Below are 11,280 nucleotides of genomic sequence, written 5' to 3' on the forward strand. Positions count from 1 at the left end.
GTGCAGTTCTACCAAGAGGAGCTGCATGTTTTAAACTCAAGACAGATCCAACAAACTGTTTGCCTTCTCCTGGAAGAAGGCTGGAGCTTGCTGGCTCCACAGAAGCACATAATGATGGCCTCAGGGCACGCAGGGATTGATGGCACCCCTTGTCCTGTGCTAGGGACGGACATTCTGAGCAGCATCCACAGTAGAAGGGCAGCAGGGAATGAAAAGAGCAGTTCTTGCATTGCAACGTGCATTTCCCTGCCTGCTCAGCCCCTGCTGCTCCAGCTTTTCTGGTCAGGTAAGGATGGCATCGCGTCGCTGTCCTGCCCTGCATTTACCCACAGACTTCATAATTATGGCCTTGTTTAAAACAGATACTGCTTGTCGTGCCAGGAATGGTCACAGAGTGAGGAAGCAGCTCAGGATCCATTAAGGAACGAGAGGTGGCTACATTTATTTCTACCTGAAATTTCAATTAAGATTGCAGTGTAAAGTGTGCTTCAATGCCAGCCAAACGGAGACAGAACGGCGCTGGGTGTTGAATTTTAGAGTCTGTCTGTCAAGAAGGACCAGGTGGAGATTTTTGGGGTTTAAAGGTCCAGGGCAGTGCTGGAATCACAAATGCACGTGGTGTTAATGTTTGAAAGCTGTGTATCCCAGTGGCAGCAGGAGACCCAGCTCCATTGCATGTGGTTATCAAGGAGCTTTATCAGCAGCTGGAAGAATAGCAGAAGTTGTAGAAATGTCAGATATATAACTCTCCATGGATGGAAACAAAAGGAAGATGGTGGAGGTTGGATGTTCTCCTCTTTGCTAAAGCTGGGAGGCACAGAGGGGCAGGGGGGCTCTTGCCCATTGGTTATCACTGCAAAACTCTATCAGGGCATCCCTGAAATGAAGGTGCTAAGAACCACTGGGCTTCTGTGCATCCTGGTGCTTTGCTGAATGGGAAATCTCAAACTCCTGGCTCCTGCAGCGTGCATCTTCCCATCTCCTTCCAGTTGCACCGTCAGCACAGGACTATGAAATGACATCTGTGCAAAGCATGCACACACACAGAGCCATGCAGGGACATGGCAGGGCTGCAGGAGAGCAGGTTGGTGCTGCCCTGCTTGGGTGTCCCTGCACTCCTGAGCACACAAACATGCACACACCTCACTGTGGCTTCTCCAGCCCTGTATCCATTTGATTTTACTATCCAGGCAGGAGATGAACTTCATTAGGGGAGTGGAGGCTCTAACAAGGATGGGGAATGGCAACAGCAGAAGGATGTAGCGATATAAAGTTATGTCAGAAAAACCTTTACAAGAAAAACGTCTGACATTAGAAATGGTGCATTAAAAATTCAAGAGGGTTGGAAGAGGGGCAGGAGTGGAAAGAGAGGAAAACAAATAAACACACGGGCTTTAAACTAATAAATCCTCCTATTTGGGGAATGCATCAAACCCAGCCTGCTATTAAAGCTGGTTTTATTTCTATTATTGTTAATAACAATGATAAATATATTTTTTCTTGGATCTTGATGCTGGGCTTATCTGCCTTTTCAACACACGCTCAGTGGGCTGAGCAGTCCCTCCCTTGCACTGTTTGCTTGTGGCTAATGTGTTCCCTCTGAAATACAGTAAGAGCCTTCTTTTCTCTGCACCTCTGTGTTGGTGCTGCTGTGTTTGCAGGCATGCAGGCTCTCTCTCTCCCACGATCCTCTTTAATATTATTCATCCTTATTATATATTGTTATTCCTTATTATGATTTATCTGCCATGCCGTGGCTTTATTAAGATTGATACCCCTGTCCCCAAGGAGCTCCCAGCATGCAGCCCCAGCTTTCTCCTGAAGCAGCAAAGTCTCACTTTTCTTCCAAGCCATAACAAGCCTCATGGCTTGGCTTCAGCAGAAGGCCTTGGGCTCGCTTGTACCAAGGTGATGCATCCAGCTTTTGTCCAGCATTGTGGTCCCATTCCACTGCAGCACCAATGGGAGCTGCTTGTTGCTGGCCAGCAGGGAACCACAGCCCTGCTTTATTCTTCTGCATCTCCATTTTCATCTTGCGTATTAGAAGAGATTCGTTGAACTGCCTGAAAGCAGATCCTTGTGCTGGGGGGGGGACCTTCCCTGGATTGCTTCACTCTGTGCTGCTCTTCAAACAGTTCACAATCTGGGGACATTTTGCACTGATAGAACATCCTACGAGGCAGTGTTACATGTTGGTATGTACATGTGGGTAACAGAGATGAAGGAAGTGATGCTGGGTGCCAGTAGCATCTGGGAAGGAACCTCCTGCCTGCCTTTGGCACAGAGGTGCCCTGATCTCCAGCTGTGCAGCTTGGGGGGGAGCTGAACCCTGGATGTTCCCTTGTCTGTGTGCAAAGAGAACTGCACAGCCCCCCAGGCTGGAAGGCTGGAGCAGGGAACCTGCCCTGCAGGCTGCAACTGTTGTGTTCAAAGAAATGGAATGGAGATGGAGCTGTCTGAGAAGGAGACTTTGGAAATGCCAGTCCAGACAGCAGCTGGTAACGGGGAAAAAAAACAGAGAGGGAAGATCATACACCATGGAATCATTCGCATTGGAGAAGATGACTGTGATCCCCAAGTCCAACCCCAACCCATCCTTTAGGACCATGACATGGGAGCAGACGTTCTTGCTCTGTGAATGGGTGTGGATCCCCTATGTGGGGCAGTGGGATCACTGTGTGGGGCGCAGGAAGCCTTGTGGGTCCCTCCCTGCATTGATTCCTGCACGGTATTTGGGTTTTGGGATCTGGCATCCAGCCTGGATGCCACAGGTTTCTAAAGCTGGCCCAGCATGACTCTGATCCTATTTGAAACGTTGGCAAAGCTCGTGTGGAATTCAGTAATACAAGAAAGAACGGGGCTTTGGAGTGCATGGGTTGTTTGGGACCTTTGTCCTCTGATGGTGACTGGAGGCTGTGGGGTGCAAGCAGCAAATTGTCACACTGTGTGAGCAAAGCAGGGCTTGGGGCACACGTATCTGCAGTGTGTGTGTGTGAGAGCATCAACAGACACTGCTCCCCTTCCCGAGGAGCTGCTCAGCCATCCAGCCGTGTGCTTTAGGGATGAAATACCTCCAGAGATGGCTCAGAGCTGGGGCTGCTCTGTGTCCCCAATGGCCACCAGGTGCTGAGGAATGGCTCATTTCTGGCTTATTTCTGGCAGGGCAGTGCTGAGAAGGCAGAGGTCTGAGCGCTGCAGCCATAGGAGCATGGATTCCGAGGGGGCTGTTGCTGCTCCCTCTCTAATGCGATTGCCTCTTTATAATGGCTTCAACTTTCTATTTTTTCCCCCCCTTTATCATTATTGACCAAGGAGCATCAGTAAGGCTAGAGGATAAATAGTTCCCTGGTGGTTAACAACAGGCTCTCCACCAATTGGAATTCAAGCTGTGCTCCCTCTTACATTCCTTATAATCACACTTTATTGCATAGAGCAGAAAATCAAGCGGCCGCCCCCTCCCTGCTCGTCCCCCTGGGTGCCGTGCTGTCTCCCGGCGGAGCAGGTGAGGCCGTTGGTTGGGGGGGGGGGGAATCCGAAGCATTGCGGGTTGGGCGCCGTTTGCCAAGACCCCAGCTCCGTCAAAGCGGCGGGCGGGCTGGGAATTCAACTCGGGACGATGGGGAGAAGCACGGTGCGCGCATACAGACGTGTAGTTGTGTATCTACAGCGCGTGCATGTGCGCAGCCATGCCCTCCCCGCCCGCCCCCGGCTGCTCTGCACGGCGCAACCCGACGGGGCGGGCGGCGGGGCCGTCTGGCTGCTCGACCTCCGCGCTGTTTGCTCAGCCACCGCCACCCCTCAACCCCCCCCCCCCCACACACACACACACGTCTGGGGCCGGTCCGGGGCTGGCTCCAGGCTCCCGGGGGCGGGAGGTGCTGATTTTCCAGTGGGTATTTGTCAGGTCAGAGTCTGCGCCGCCCGCCGGGCTCCGCGCCGCGCTCCCCGGGTTATTTATTACCTCTCTCCCCGGCGGCAGCGCTGCGGCTCCGGGGCTGCTGCCAGCAAGCCGTGGCGGCGGCGGCGGCGGCGGGAGGGGGGGGGGAAGCGAGGGGTCCTCCGGGGGGGTTCCCGAGCAGCGACGGGGCCGGCCGGCGGCCCGTCGATCGCTTTCGCCGGGTGTGCGGAGGGAACGTGGAGAGGAACGGCTTGTGTTGGGGCTGCGGGGTTCCAGCAGGCTGGAGATGAGATGGAGAGCGAGGAATCTGCCGCGGAGAGCGGTTCGCTTTGGTGGAGCTAGGGGCGGCGTTGGCTCTCAGCCTGCGTGCTTGCAGTGCGCGGTGGGGGGGCTGAGGCTCCTGGCACCGATGGGCACATCCTTACTGAGGATCTACATAATGCACAGCCTGATATTTGCCCGGAGAGAGCTGCAGGCGCTTTGATTGTGCAGTTTGGGGCTGTTGAGACCCAGCTGTGCTGCTCTGGCACACACGTGCGGCCATGCAGCGTGCTGCTGCTTTTGAGCATTTTCTGCTCAAAATCCCCACGCTGTGATTTGGTGATTTGCATTGGTTGTAGTTCTGTTGAGTCACTGTATGGAAAGTTGGGAGGTCTAAGATAAAAACGAATGCGACCCCTGAGCTGAGTTTATCTGCTACGTTCCCTGGGTGCCTATAATCTAGAGATCTCCTCCTCTCCTAGTGCTTCCCAGGTCGGCTTTATTTCTGTCTGTGTTTCTTTGCATGCAGTCTGCTCGTGCACAGGATGGGTTTGCGTGCCTGCAGCCCCCTGTGGGTCTTGTTGGAGGGGTTGTGATGTGGGCCTGCCCCAAGGGATGCGATGGGAGTGATGGATCAGGATGTGCCCCCACGTTTTGGAGTACTGCCACAGCACAGGGGGGAGAACGGCCTTGCTTTGTGGGGCACCACCTGTAGCCCCTCTGCATGATCCATCCCGAAAAAGTCACAGCATGGAGGGGGCTGGAAGGGGCTGCCCATGCAGGTGAGAAGGCCAAGGAGAGGCTAACATGAGAGGTGGTTAGCAGCAGTCAGCAGCTACTAATTATCCCACGCTCCAGCTCGTTCTCAGGAGAGCTGCAGAACTCTTTGATCTGCCTGTGTTTTGCTTTCTAATTGGATTGGGGTTCCGGATGCTGCTGGCTGAGGGGTTTTGGGGAGCTGATGGAAAGGGAGACGTGTGTCGGTCCTTGGACAGCAGCAGGGGAATGTTCTGCCTGCAGCTGGAGGGGTGCTTGGGTCACCATTCTCCTGCTTGCCCCCATGCAGCTATCAATAGGGCTCTTTTATATGGTCTCCTAAATACCCTTTTTCCTTCCCCTGTGTGCCCCTGAGGTTTCATCCCTTTCTCACTCAAGTTTCATGGAGTGCAGAACTGAGTGCTGCCTTCCTCCTGCTCAAGAATTGCGTTAAGCTTGCATCTCATTGCTGTCCCACTCTTCCAGTCAGTGGGTTTGCTGATTTAGTGGCCTTTTTCAGTCCTTACTGCAGTAGTGAGTCTGAGTAGAACTCCAAGAACATCAGCAGGGACTGAGAAAGGTCTGTCTGCTCGAGAAAGAGTTGCAGAAGCACCGGTACAGTTAAAGTGCTGTGGATATAACAGCACGATCTCTATTATTAATCCAAATAGAACGCCTTTCTTCGGTTGAGTAATAAGATCAGAAAAATACCTCTACTCAGAACAGCTTCCAAGGTGGGAATGATGCCTGTGGCAAATATCTGGCCTAAGAACCGACCCCAAGGCCAGTTTCCAGTAAGCACCGTGCCAGCTGTCAGCTTAACCATTGACAGTCCCTCAGAGGTGGCAGCTGTGCATCCTGGTGTTCTTGGGGCTGGGGAGGACACTGTTGCAACAGAAGCAACTGCCGGCTGGAGCTCTTTGTGTGAGTGGTAGAGAAGGATGGGTTGGGGAGGGCTGTTTGCTTCCACCAGCAAAAGGGAAACTTCTGTTGTTTTCTGAGAGCAGTAACATGGTAGTGGTGGTTGCGATGAAAATGCCAACTAGATTGGAGCAATGACCATTCTTGTAGTCAGACCCAGCAGAGTCCCTGGTGAGCTGTGCTGGGTCTGCTTTCTTGGGTGTTAGCAGGAGACAGGGAGAGCCTTGCACTCGTTAGCATATAGATGTGCATCCTCATTGGAGTTTTGCTGTAGCTGTAATTAGCCCAGACCACTGGGACAGGCTCCCTGAAAGGCTGGAAGGAAGGAGTGAGCGGTTGGGTGGGAATAGGCTTGAGCATCTCCTGGATATTTACAATGGATTAGGCTTTTTATTTTAGGGTCAGCGCAGCCTTAACCTGTGTGCAGTGCTTTATGGCTAATGGCAGCACTGCTTCTGGGTGCAAAGCACATGTGAGGAATGCCTGCATGCCTGATGGACTTAAAAGGGGAAAGGGGAACTTGAAAAGATCTCTTCCCTCCACTGCTTGCCCTCATTGGTCCCAGCTTCCTCCTACCTCTTTCCAGGACAGTGAGAAATAAAACGTGTGATAGAACCCATCTTTCTGCCCCTCCAGCTGTTGGCACATCTGTTAGGAGGACGTGATGCGGGTTACCATATGGCTGCAACTGAAAATCTGGCTGCTCCCATAGAGCCAAGCTAATATTTCAGCAGGCTGTCTCTCCCCAGCCAGCACACAGAGACCCTCAGGTTGAATACTGGAGCTCTTCTTGTCTTCACAGGGCACAAAGCAGAGCAGATGTAACCCTCGTGCTGCACCATGCAGCAGTGCATTGGTGCTTGGTGGCTGTCCCCACCTCTGGAGATGGCTTATGAGCAGAGAGCCCAAATCTGGAGCTGCTTCGTGGATCGCTGCAGTCACACAGCAAAGCAAAATAGGCAGAAATAGAAGCAGGAATGCCTGAGCCCACATGCAGCAAAGTTGGAGCTTGGAAGTGTGACAAACAAATAAAGCTCAGTGCTAACTAGCTGCAGCTTCCCTCGGCCACGGGCATTTGCTATGAAGCAAAGCAATGGAAAGAGCAGAGAGCTGCACTTCTTCCAGATCACTGTGAAGAGATTGAGAGGGTCTGGCCCTGTCCATAGGTGAGGTTCAGCATGGCTGCGACAGCAGTTGTGCAGAAGCAGCAGCCCAGCTGTGTGCCAGGCACGGTTGCTCAACACCCATTTGTAGAAAGGAGGAGAATTAGGATAGCACAGCACCTGGCTGCAGAGGTGCACAGTGATTTAAAGGCTTTAGAGTGTATTAGCACTAATTAACGTGTTGGGAAGCTGGAAGCCAGCTTGGGCAGCACAGAACTTGAGCACCTCTTAAATTGGTCAGGGCAGGCTCTGCCTAGTCTTTAATTTGCCCTCTCCAGCATGCACTGAAGTAGTTAGAACTTGGTGGCACCAGAGCCTTGTGACACTTTGCTCCTGGAGGATTAGCTAACAGTTCATCTGCCGAGTCTAAACAGTTGTGCTCTCTCTGTTTGTATACACATATGAGTGAGGGGGCAGCCCACAGCTTATTCTTCTATAGATGCTGGAATGGTGCTCCATGGCCTCTTCATCCCGATGGTCACTCGTTTGTTATTGGTGTAACCCAGCAACAGACTGCAGGCCCACGGATGGTCCTCCAGAGCATCTTTTTGTTGCTGTGAGTGCAGGCAGGAAGCAAGGCAGAGGCTGATCTACAAGCATTGGGACACAGCCAGGCTTTGGATTAATGCATCATGAGCATCGTTTCACCATCTTTTGATAGAGTGAGTTTTTCCTAGCCATGGAGCAGATTAAAGTAGCACAGAAAAAAGGCTTTAAGATTAAAAAAAAAAGAAGAATCTGATGGAAGCTTTCTTCTGCATTACAGCTTTGATATCTCACGTCTTTCACAACAGTTACAAATTAGTGATAAATAACATCTGAAGAGAGAGGAATAGTAGAGAGGGAAAGATGTGGTTTTAATTGCAGTCTGGGCCAACAAAGAAGATAGTTAACACAGAGAGAAGCAGGGGGAAGCTGTCCAGTGGCTGAAACTGCAAACTCGTTTTGCTGGTGATTTCTCTAAGTGCTCTTTTTATGCATCTAAATAACAAGTCACATTTAGAAAGCTCCCCCTCCTCTTCCAGGTAGTGATTTGTGAAACTGGTGGCAGAAGGAGGAGGGAAATCCTTATCTGTTAACTTGGTGCTTGAAGCACAATCTCTCCTTGTAATGTGCTCTGCAGGACAGCTCTCTCTTTGCTGCTGTTGACACATTGAGAGAAACAAAAGGTCCGGAGTTTTGTTACAGGCTTGCGTGATGTGATCCAGAAGTGAGGGACCAAAGGATAGAAAATGATCACCATTTATTCCCTTTACTGCCACAGTGCTTCTCTGAGCAAATGAAGGATGATGCGTTCGCTTTGCTGGTGCCCTGGAAACACAGAAAGACACAGAAAGTCCTGGTGATTCTGCCCCCACACCTTACAACACATCCCAGTGGTGTGTTTGCAAAGCAGACCTGGTTCTTTCTTAAACCACGCCTGCATGGATTTGCTTGCATCTGTCTGATGGTGAATGTGTTGATGCTCATCCTGGCAGCTTCAGGATGCTGCAGATGGGTTCGGACACCCAGAGACAGCGCTGGTGCTTTATTGCAGCAGGAGGGGCTGGGAGGACTTGGTAGTGAGTTTCAGTGCCTGTAAGGGATGGATGGGATCAGCTGGAAGCTGCGCCTCCCGAATCCTTCCAAACATCACTGAGTTCTGCCAGGAAGCCTCGTGTGCATGCAGGAAGCAGCCTGGCTCACGCCATCCCCATCACAAAGCCCTCCTCTTCCAGTGCCCAATCTCTACCCATAGCATCAAGTGCTCGGGTTTGTTCAGGATCAAAGCACAGCCAGGTAGATGCTGCTTGTCAAAGACAAAGCATATTCTCTTCACTTAGGACCAGGTTCAGATTTGAGCTTGTTTTCTTTAGAGAGAAAAAGAAACTGAGCTGATTTGCAGTGGGAAAACCCTCTGGGCAATCAGCTTTTCCTGTAAAGGGGAAGGTTTCTGCTCAGAGTGTGGCCTCAATGCCTGCATCTCCCAGTGCCTCTTCCAAGCATTGTTCTTGGTTCATTAGGTGATAATAGAAAGTGATTTTTCCCCTGTCACCTTGAGAAATCGGAGGCATTAAGAATGAGAGCCTAAGCCTGAAAGCCTAAATGAGAGGGTTTGATGGGTCTGTGTATCTGCCTCCTTCATTAGAACTGGAAGAGAGGATTGCTTCCAGAGCTTGCATTCCTTGAGGATAAACAGGCGAGAGGAAGGAGCGTGGCCAGGCAGTGTCAGGAGGTGAGGTTTGGGGCTTGTTTTCCATCCCCAGACCCACTGAACCTCAGAAGGCTGTTTGCCCCCACCTGTATGGGTTGGAAGCGGTGGCTCATCCCAGCATGGACCACCAGCAGGTGTGGTAGGAGCTGGGAGCAGAGGGGCCAGAAGGAGCATCATGAGATCCTATTGGAGAGCAGATAGGAGGGATGTGAGCGAGTCTTTTCCTCCCTGGCAGGCAGGCAGGGTTAACCTGGCACCTCCTCCTGCAAGGAGATGGGAAACTCAAGGGACACTTTGGGACAAAGCTGGGCATTGTGGTGCCTGATCTGGATGGGGTTGGGATACGCAGCTCTCTTCCTTCTGTCACCTTGTAGGACCTTGTGGGGCATCTCTTGTGCTGTATTTAAGGGATGCTTTCTTTTCACTTCCAGGTAGGATTCTTCCTGCACAGTTGCTCCCATGTAGCATCCAAAGGTAGGGAACTCCGTCTTGTGAATGTGCTGAATTTCCACCAACCACATCACTTCATTTTGGGCTGTGTTGTCCCCCTGGGGCTGTCCTCGATGGACCTAAAAGCGCACCCAACACAGCTCCGAACACAAAACACAGAACTGAAGTTGGAAGGGACCTTTAAAGGCCATGTGCTCCCACTCCACCAAACAGGGACACCCATCAATGCTCAGAGCACCGACCCCGGTGTGCCTGCAGGGATGGGGAGGCACTCCAATCCTTGCACCAATGCAAAAAGCACAAAAAGCTTTTTCCTTACGCTCAATCTCCCCCCCCCCCCCCCACCTCGAGAAACCATTTCCATTCCCTTCATCCCATCGCAGCAGGATGAATTAGAAAAAGAAAAAAAAAAAGAAAAGAGAAAAGGAGGCAGCTTGCCAGTGCTGTGCCAGGCGTATCGGGGCGGGCTGGCGGTGGGGATGGCCGTGCCGGAGCCGTGCTGGCTGCCCCCCGGCGCAGCCCCGCCGCCCGTCGTTCACCCCCTCGCCCCCCCGCCGTCGGCGCGCCGTTTGCCAGCGCCTCCGCTTGTTGAAATGGGCCAAGTTCGAGGAGCGGCGGCGGTGGCGGCGGAGGAGCGGCTTTGCTCCGAGAGCCCGAACTGCGTGCAGCGGGAGCCGCGTGGAGGGGAGCCCGGCTGTGCCCGGCGAGGGGCGGCGCTCGGGGCTGCGGGCGATCCCCGGAGCTCCGGAGGACCGCGTGTGGGCATCTCCCATCAAAGCCCCGTCAAAGCGGGAGCGGCCGTCAAACCTCCCCCCCCGCCCTCCCCCCACCTCACCCGCCCCCCAACGGCGGCGGTCGGGGCAGGTGGAGCTGCGGGAAAGTTCGCCGCCGGTGCGCGGAGCCCCGCGGGCAGAGCCGGGTTGGGAAGGGGGGGAGGGGGGGCGGTGCGGAGGAGCGCAGCGTTTAATTTTAATTATGGCATATAAATAAATAAACCAGGTGTCAGTTGAAAGGAAAAGGGGGGGGGGGGGGGGGGGGCGGAAGGGGGCTGGCTGGGCGGCGGGGAGCCCTGCAGCCTGGCGAGAAGGTGGGTCGATCTGGGGGAATCAATAAGCGTGGGGCTTTTTTTCTTCTTTTTTTTTTTTTTTTTTTTTTTTTTGCAACCAAAATAATGTCTCCGGCGGCACAGACCTCTCCGAGATGTCAGGTTGCAGTCCGGAGGGGAAGCTCTGCGCACCGCACGGCAGCTCCCGGGGCTGCACCGCTCCATTAAGCGCTCCGTGGGAGCCGCGCTGGGGAGCCGGGCCGGGGGGGCTGCCCGTGGGCTGCTCCGGGGGAGCCCCGCCACCCCCGGCACCCGGGCGCCAAAGGTGCTCGTGTTGCTGCTGCTGTTGCTGCTGCTGCTGGCGCGTTCCATCCCAACTCCAGCCAGAGCCGGGGCAAGTTGAGCCGGAGACGTTTGAGCCGCCGCCGCGCTTTGGAGAGACGGGGGAGCGCGGCGGCACCATGCCTGCCATCAAGAAGGAGCGACTTGACAGGGAAGAGCTGGCCTTGGCGGCCTTCAACCAACCCATGGAGACCCTCCCCGACTACCTCGCCCCGCTGGCCGCCGCTGCCATGCCGGTGGTGGCCCCGCA

General features: G+C 53.6%; 1 long non-coding RNA gene across 2 annotated transcripts in view; it reads left to right on the top strand.

Moving 5' to 3' along the window:
- The window catches only part of LOC122167110, a 34,779-nt gene extending 24,735 nt beyond the window's left edge, over positions 1-10,044 (top strand). For both annotated transcript variants that reach the window (XR_006170966.1, XR_006170967.1), the window contains one exon: positions 9,625-10,044. This is a non-coding gene — a long non-coding RNA (uncharacterized LOC122167110). The remainder of the gene's footprint in view (positions 1-9,624) is intronic.
- The last annotated feature ends 1,236 nt before the right edge of the window (positions 10,045-11,280 follow it).

This window comes from Centrocercus urophasianus, unplaced genomic scaffold (genome assembly GCF_019232065.1).
Source record: "Centrocercus urophasianus isolate 14NV4802_14NV808 unplaced genomic scaffold, USGS_Curo_1.0 seq_36, whole genome shotgun sequence".
Lineage (NCBI taxonomy): Eukaryota > Metazoa > Chordata > Aves > Galliformes > Phasianidae > Centrocercus > Centrocercus urophasianus.